This window comes from Schistocerca nitens, chromosome 2 (assembly GCF_023898315.1).
Source record: "Schistocerca nitens isolate TAMUIC-IGC-003100 chromosome 2, iqSchNite1.1, whole genome shotgun sequence".
Taxonomy (NCBI): domain Eukaryota; kingdom Metazoa; phylum Arthropoda; class Insecta; order Orthoptera; family Acrididae; genus Schistocerca; species Schistocerca nitens.
In genome coordinates, this window is record NC_064615.1 from 146191791 (window position 1) to 146200896 (window position 9106).

The 9106-nt window shown below is 46.8% G+C and overlaps 1 pseudogene; it reads right to left on the reverse strand.

The window, feature by feature from the left end:
- Positions 1 to 7551: 7551 nt before the first annotated feature.
- Positions 7552 to 7669, reverse strand: LOC126238382 (5S ribosomal RNA; annotated as a pseudogene).
- Between the last annotated feature and the right edge of the window lie 1437 nt (positions 7670 to 9106).

Below are 9106 nucleotides of genomic sequence, written 5' to 3' on the forward strand. Positions count from 1 at the left end.
TGAATACTGCTCAGCAGTGTGGGATCCGTACCAGATAGGGTTGATAGAAGAGATAGAGAAGATCCAACGGAGATCAGCGCGCTTCGTTACAGGATCATTTAGTAATCGCGAAAGCGTTACGGAGATGATAGATAAACTCCAGTGGGAGACTCTGCAGGAGAGACGCTCAGTAGCTCGGTACGGGCTTTTGTTAAAGTTTCGAGAACATACCTTCACCGAAGAGTGAAGCAGTATATTGCTCCCTCCTACGTATATCTCGCGAAGAGACCATGAGGATAAAATCAGAGAGATTAGAGCCCACACAGAAGCATACCGACAATCCTTCTTTCCACGAACAATACAAGACTGGAATAGAAGGGAGAACCGATAGAGGTACTCAGGGTACCCTCCGTCACACACCGTCAGGTGGCTTGCGGAGTATGGATGTAGATGTAGATGTAGATCACAGCTGGACAGGGATATACGGAACCTCCGATTAGAATTAAGTAAACAGCTGAGAATCAAAGTCCATTGCGGAATCAACAGAGGAATCAGACATCGGGGAACCAGATCCCTTGTCACCGCAAACCTTTTTTGTTACATTTCTTACGTCCCATCACACGGTCAGGTTGTATACGCTGTTTCTGTCGGCTACGTGGGATTGCGGCCTCTGTAGACGGAGGTGTGGGAGGGGTCATAGGCACAGCTTCCTCCCCCCCCCCCCCCCCAACTTTTAACTATGGCCCGGTAATGCAGTTCCAGTTACTAAGGCGGAAGCATTCAGTGGAATATTACTGGTGAACATGGTCGCTAATTTTATTCTCCTCGGGAGTTGCTGTAGTCGGAAAATTTGGGAAACCGTTGGCGGCTGAAGACGAAGGAACAGGATGACACTGCAACGTCTCAGACCGTAACGGAGGACACAGAGACGAAGGGGGAGACTCCTCTCCCTCTCCACACAAAGGCAGCCCAGGAAGAGCCACTTCGCAAGCAGCAGGGATGCTGGAGATAACTTCTTCGCTACTCACAGTACCACGGACGGGAGGTATCGTAGCATCGAGAGGAGCAGGGGACACAATCGATTCGGAGGAGGTTGGCGCAGAAGGCACAGCCAAATCCTCTCCATCACCATACTCAGTGCGACGTCGCTTGTTTGTTGCTGTTATAGATTCTATCCTGGGGCCAATAGGATTCTGAACCTACCGTGGAGGTAAAGGCGGAAATTCATTGACACGATTATCAAAACTGACTGTTTGTTCATTATAATCCGAAGCAGAAGTAGGGCTGACGGCGGGAGTGAAAGGAACAAGATCAGCACCCTCCAACTTGCGAAGCTGCACTAATGACGGCTTTAATACAAAAACCCGCCGCGGACACTTAGACGGAACGCGTCCACATTCTTTACATTGGAAGCAGGTTCCCTCCTGGCCAGAATACATGACACCGACGAGGTAACAACACACTTGTAAATGTGATGAAATATTGCGTTTGACATGCATTTCCACGGAACTAATTCCACTATAACACTGTAATCTGTGTTGAGTAGGCCAGCGCTCACCACGGACGTTTTTACGTTACCACAGGGAGTCAATATGTCCTTTAGAGAGTTGTCATCAACTCTCGGCGGAAGGTTGAACACTCGAAAATTGGCATATTCGATGTCAGCAACGGCGACTGACACCATACTAACGGAATTACCGCGATACTTGAAAGGGACTTGAGAACCATGTTGCGACAATAATCTTTCAACGTTAAGGGGATCCATAAATTTCACGTAAAACACGTACTCGTCGGCGTCAAAATAAGTGGTGAGGACCTTATCAGAGTTCACATGAATTGTATCGACACGACAATCGTGCATTTCTAGAGTCCCGGGCTGCACATGTCGCGTTGTTTGATCGAAAGTAAAGCACACGGTGCCTTTTCGTCGAATAAACGTGGAAACCATGGTAGCCATAGTGGAGCGGCCGACTCCGCTGCAAGTAGAGGAACTCAAACAGACAGTAAACGCGGAGCGGAGGCGCTAAGACTCACTCGGTAGACACAACAACACTAACGAGGAAAACCCCACATGAGCAACGCTGCGGCAAGTCAAATAAACAAGAGCCTTCCCGCTCGGTGCTCGAAGCGGAACTAACGGTCTCTGCTACCCTGGTGGGTTGCTTCCAAGTTAGCATAATTCCTTAATACTGTCCACATCGTGACCACCAATTTTCATGTCAACTTTATCGCTATTCATATTCCCTTCTCGTTACATTCTTTCTTCTTCGGTTCATTTTCAGCTTACGGCTTGTACTCATTAGATTATTACACTCTTCATGCCGTTGCTGATATTTTGCAATTCTTCCCTACATTCACTGTGGATTTCAATTACATCAACGAATCATGTCGTTGATACCCTTTCACCATGAATTTTGATCCTAACTCTGAACTACACTGCTGGCCACCGTAAGTGCAACACCCTGAAGGAAGCATCCGAATCGAGTGAAATTTACACCATGGGTTTGCAGCGATGAGATATGCAACTGATTAGAATTTCAGCGCAGACGCACATCACGCGCGCCTGTGGCGCCACATCATAGCGCCATTTAAGGCTTGTCGATTTCGACGAGTGTACGTTCGGCACGTGTGTTTACCTTGTGGTTGTTTCACAAGACGATCAGTTATGCCTCGTAGACAACAGCGAACATCTTTTGATCAAGTATCCGAGTTCGACAGAGGAAGGATAGTGGCTTACCGAGATTGTGGATTATCATACAGAGAAATCGCTAGTCGTGTTGGACGAAACCAAACAACTGTAATGCGGATATGTGACCGTTGGATGCAGGAGGGTACGACGGACCGACGTGGTCGATCGCATTCACCTCGGTGCACCACTGCACGTGCTGACAGGCAAATTGTGCGCATGGCAGTGACGGATCGCTCAGTGACATCCCGAACCATAGCACAGCACATTGCGTCTGTAACGCATCATCCAGTGTCTGCGCGTACCATTCGACGCCGTTTACAGCAGAGTGGTCTGTCCGCAAGACGTCCATTGCTTCGTCTACCATTGACGCAGAACCACACGTCTCCGTCGCCAATGGTGTGATGACAGACGGATGTGGACGGCAGAATGGAATGACTTTGTCTTTACTGACGAGGCACGCTTCTGTCTGCAGCACCACGATGGTCGGATTCGAGTGTGGAGACACCGTGGAGAGAGGATGCTCGACAGCTGCATTATGCACTGCCACACTGGTCTTGCACCGGGTATTATGGTATGGGGCGGTATTGGATATTACACTCGCCCGCCTCTAGTACGCATTGCCGGTACTTTAAATAGCCGGCGCTACATATCCGAGGTGCTGGAGCCAGTTGTCCTTCCTTACCTTCAGGGCTCGGCCACAGCCATATTTCAACAGGATAATGCGCGACCACACGTGTCACGCATTGTCAAAAGGTTCTTCGTCAATAACCAGATTGAATTGCTTCCATGGCCGGTTCGCTCTCCGGATCTTTCGCCGATAGAAAACATGTGGTCCATGGTTGCTCAACGAGTGACCCAGATTACATCCCTAGCTGCCACACCAGGTGATCTTTGGCAACGTGTGGAAGCTGCTTGGGCTGCTGTACCCCAGGAACACATCCAACGTCTCTTTGACTCAATGCCGAGACGTGTGGCAGCGGTGATCTCCAACAATGGCGGCTACTCTGGCTACTGATTCTGGCAGGAACCACATGTCACAGACGTTTGTAAACGTAATCATTTGATACTTGGTCAACATGTTATCTGCAAAATAAATTTAGTTGTGCTACCTCTTGTCTTTCTTGGTGTTGCATTTACGGTGGCCAGCAGTGTATTATTCCACTTCCGTCATTGCGTCTTCGATGTACCGGGTGATCAAAAAGTCAGTATAAATTTGAAAACTGAATAAATCACGAAATAATGTAGATAGAGAGGTACAAATTGACACACATGCTTGGAATGACATGGGGTTTTATTAGAACCAAAAAAATACGAAAGTTAAAAAATGTCCAACAGAGGGCGCTTCATCTGATCAGAATAGCAATAATTAGCATAACAAAGTAAGACAATGCAAAGATGATGTTCTTTACAGGAAATGCTCAATATGTCGACCATCATTCCTCAATTGAGCTGTAGTCGAGGAATAAAGTTGTGAACAGCACTGTAAAGCCTGCCCGGAGTTATGGTGAGGCATTGGCGTCGGATGTTGTCTTTCAGCATCCCTAGAGATGTCGGTCAACCACGATACACTTGCGACTTCAGGTAACCCCAAAGCCAATAATCGCACGGACTGAGGTCTGGGGACCTGGGAGGCCAAGCATGACGAAAGTGGCGGCTGAGCACACGATCATCACCAAATGACGAGCGCAAGAGATCTTTCACGCGTCTAGCAATATGGAGTGGAGCGCCATCATGCATAAACATCATACGTTCCAGCAGGTGTTTGTCAGGCAAGCTGGGGGTGATGCGATTCTGTAAAATATCGGCGTACCTCTCACCCGTCACGGTAGCAGTTACTGACGTTTTGCTGTCCATAGCCATCTGTCAGACATTTTGTTCTAATAAAACCCCATGTCGTTCGTGCGTCAATTTTTACCTCTCTATCTACATTATTCCGTGGTTTATTAAGTTTTCAAATTTATACTGACTTTTGATCACCCGGTATATATACAACATTAGTTACTGTCTTATACCACTTGATTCATGTACGTGAGTATACTGTAAAAGCATTTGAAGTTGATATTCGTAACAGAATGTGCATAATGGTCTGACGAAAACTGTAAGCATAAAGGGTTCATATTGTTTATACTGTAATAATGTGCGATCAAGATCAACAGTTATGAATGAATACTCCCCTTCTAATCCGAGCAGTTAGTCTTCCATCTTTATTTGTTCTTTTTGGTTCTTGTACGTTTTGTACGTTACCCGTATTTACCAATAGCTTATACATGCGGGTTTACTCGAGCTTTTTTCAAAATATTACACCACTTTACTTTGCCGAACGCTTTTACTCGGTGGACGGATCCTATGAATGTGCCTTGAATTTTCTTAAGACACGCTTCCATTATCATGTACAACGTAAGAAAAACCTCTATAGTGGCTTTATCTTTCCTAAACAAGGACTGACCATCATCTAACAGATCCTTAATTTTCTTCTCCATCCATCTCCACATTATTCTTACAAGTGGTTCCATGAGCTGTTTAGCTGACTGTTCGATAATTCTCGCACCTGTCAGACCCAGGATTCGTATACTGCTACAACGAAATTATTCTAAACAGTACTGTGTAAACCGACGGGTTTCACTTACACAACATTAATTTAAAGCTTTGTTTCTGGCTAATCGCAGCACAGTTCAATTCAATTTTCAGCTTTATTCTGCTCTTCTTGGTCACACTAACGTTTATTTTGTTTTTCATTATTTCGTTTCATTAAGTCAGCTGAAGGCCAAAATTACTGTTTCGAAGCGCTATGAATCTGCTGTCTACGACGCTTTCGTATGTGTGGTGTGTTTTGGCTCTACATAACTGTTATCAGTTTGTTGCTTGAATCTGAGCACATGGTGCCAACTTCTCATTAGCCACACTCTTGGCTCCTCTACAAACCAGCCCTTATATTCTCCGGACAGATTGGGAAGAGTGCCATCAAAACTCTGGCGCTGCGTCAAGCATCCCTAAGTCGGCAACCCGCATGTTAACGCCAGACTGCGGTGCGGGATTGAAAGCTCTAATCACGTTCCCTTTGCGAAAAACATTTGCTGTTTATTCGAAGCAACTGCGAGTTTATTGCACAAAAGGAAAGCCTATTTCATCAGGAGTGGAAAAAATGGTTCAAATGGATCCGAGCACTATGGGTCTTAACTTCTGAGGTCATCAGTCCCCTACAACGTAGAACTACTTAAACTAACCTAAAGACATCACACACAGCCATGCCCGAGGCAGGATTCGAACCTGCGACCGTAACGGTCGCATAGCTCCAGACTGTAGCGCCTAGAGCCGCTCGGTCACCCCGACTGGAAAAACGGGTGGAAGGCGAGAGGGGAAGACAACGTTTGCAGACCTCCTGTTAAGCCACCTAGGAACAAGGCCATTTCACTGTAACTGTGACTCCGCCTAGTGCAAGTCAGGGCCTCCTTTTAAGCTTGGATAGTGGTGGAGCGGAAAAATCTAAAATTATTAGCGATACTTTTCAATCAACAGGTTGACGTAACGTTGCTACATTGTAACTATTCGATGTATATAAAATAGGGCTCTGCAACCAGAAAAAATGGCCCTGATCCCTATGGGACTTACCATCTGAGGGACTTAGTCCCCTAGAACGTAGAACTACTTACACGTAACTAACCTAAGGACATTACACACACCCATGCCCGAGGCAGGATTCGAACTTGCGACTGTAGCGGTCTCGCGGTTCCAGACTGAAGTTCGTAGAACCGCTCAGCCACTCCGGGCGGATCAACACCCAGAAGCAGTTTCACGAGTCACAAGAAATGGTTTTAAAAATATGAAGGCAACATTAGATTGTATTGTATGTATTGTACCGTATTTTATGTTAACTGGGGGAGGCTCCGTTCCCGCCGCAGCCGCATTGGTCCACAACCCCACGACGACTACTGCAGTCCACTTCACCCCTCCGCCGCCCCACACCGAACCACTCTTTCAGGATTATTGTGCGGTTCCGCCACCGGTGGACACCCCCCGCCCCGTAAACGTCTCACACCAGACGAGTGTAACCCCAATTTTTGCGTGGTAGAGTAATGGTGGTGCACTCGTACGTGGAGAACTTGTTTGCGCAGCAATCGCCGACATAGTTTAGCTGAGGCGGAATAAGGGGAACCAGCCCGCATTCGGTGAGGCAGATGTAAAACTGCCTAAAAACCATCCACAGACTGGCTGGCTCACCGGACTGTGCCACAAGTCCGCCGAGCGGATTCTTGTCAACATCAGATTAGTCAATGCTAAACACGAAGAAGCTTACAGCGTACGGTGCTCTGACCCCAGTTCTGACTCCACTGACGTGTGCATACTGTCAGTTACTCATGCATGAAGATGCAGTGGGTAATGGCTGCTAAGCAAGAAGAATACTAGATACTATACCAGCACTGGGGAATAGTCTGCCCTATCACACTGAAAGCTAACCGTTCTCCTGAAACTTTAACTTGAATGTATATCTATAATTATGGAACACAATTTTTCCTGATTTTCAGGCAATGTTCAGTCAGACCTCTGTGATGAACCAATCTGTTTCAAAAATACTCAGTGACAAGTAATATTCGTTCATGTGCCTTAGAAGGAAATAGATTAGCTAATATTGGCACGGGAAATATTCAAAGCTAATGGTTTCCGAGTGTAAAGATAATATAAATAAACTCCGTCTAGAGGCCACAAGTGGCCCATCGGTACCATCCGACCGCCGTGTCATCCTCCGAGGAGGATGCGTATAGGAGGGGCATGGGGTCAGCATACCACTCTCCTGGTCGTTATGATGGTATTCTTGACCGAAGCCGCTACTATTCTGTCGAGTAGCTCCTCAGTTGGCATGACGAGGCTGAGTGCACCCCGAAAAATGGCAACAGCGCATGGCGGCCGGGATGGTCGCCCATCCAAGTACTGACCACGCCCGACAGCGCTTAACTTCGGTGATCTCACGGGAACCGGTGTATCCACTGCGGCAAGGCCGTTGCCCTGAGAGTAAAGAGGTCCTCTTTATAAGCAATGCTTTCGTATATGCCATTTGTAAGATATAGACTCGCAGTGAAATCTGAGAGTACACCTCCAAAATACCACCTCCTGGACTGTAACGACTTTCAACAAACTGGTTAAGAGAACAGATCTCAAGTGAGGCTGCCGATGGTTCTGCAGGCACCAGCAAACTGTGATACAAGTACTTACCAGACAGGTGAAATAATAGGAAAAATATGAATGGTGCATTGTTTGTTTAAACAGAACCGTTAAATGTACCAAGGAGTCAGGGAATGACCAGTGCTAGTCCTGAAAATGAAGGGCCATGTGGTTCGAAGAGCAAAGAAAGGGAGCTTCTATATATTAAACAGAGGAATTGTGACGCTGCTGCAGATTCAGTCTAACTGTGCAGGAATAGCTCTGTTGCGAGCAGCCAAGGAATATTGAACGACAGTGTTCTTTTCTTGAAATGAGGCCATTTATTGGCAGAAAGACCAAAAATGTTAATGCTCAATATGAGTCAGGACTGGAAGGCGAGGGTGACCCAAGACGTAGTGGCTGGCGAAACACAGTTTCACCAAACTTACGCAAAGTTAAAGAAAATTGGTGGCTGACATTCGGGCTAGTCCGGTACGCTGCAGGTTACGCAGCAGAGAGAGCGATTCGGCCGTTGGGTGCTAGGATACCTCCAGCATGGCCACGCGGCTTCCTCCGCCCTGATTGGTCAGGAGCCGAGAAAACCGCGGGGGCAGCATGGAAAGTTCCGAAGCGTGGCCTGGGCAGCTTCACTTAAGTGGCGTTACCTCGTCAGCAGACGAGGAAGGCGTGTGATCGAGATTGCCCACCTCAGTGCTGACGTGCTGTTACCAGACCTCGGGACGAGAAAATTACATGCAGCTGAAGCTACTGGCTAATGCTTGACCATAACAAGAAAATGAAATAAACCTCTTGAAATAAAATAGAAATAGAATCCCCTACCATCTGGCCCAACCTTACATAATGTTCATTATTAGTGATACCTAACAAACAGCTTTACACGGGTGACTACAAGCGCCTTCTGGTATCAAGCAAAGGGGCATAATATACTAAGTTTTTATGATGTTCTCAAAAATGGTTCCATTTTGGTTTAAGTGCATGGCAGAGGGAATCAATGCCATGAATGCTCGTAAATGAATCAAGAACGACCTGATACCACTCTGCAGGTGGACGTGGGATTCAGATCCGAAAGGGAAGCGAAGTTCCATTTTACTTCCATCAAGCACAGCTCGCGAGAAATTGCTCCTACTACCTATTACTCCAAAAACAAGTGCCTCCACATGAATTGACGAGGACACGCGAGAAAAGCATTGCTATATCCAAGAGCGTGTTGCGATCTCACCCAACTAGTTTGACGTAACGTGCTGGAAACCTCAGAATGTCGACCACCTCATAGTATGAAAC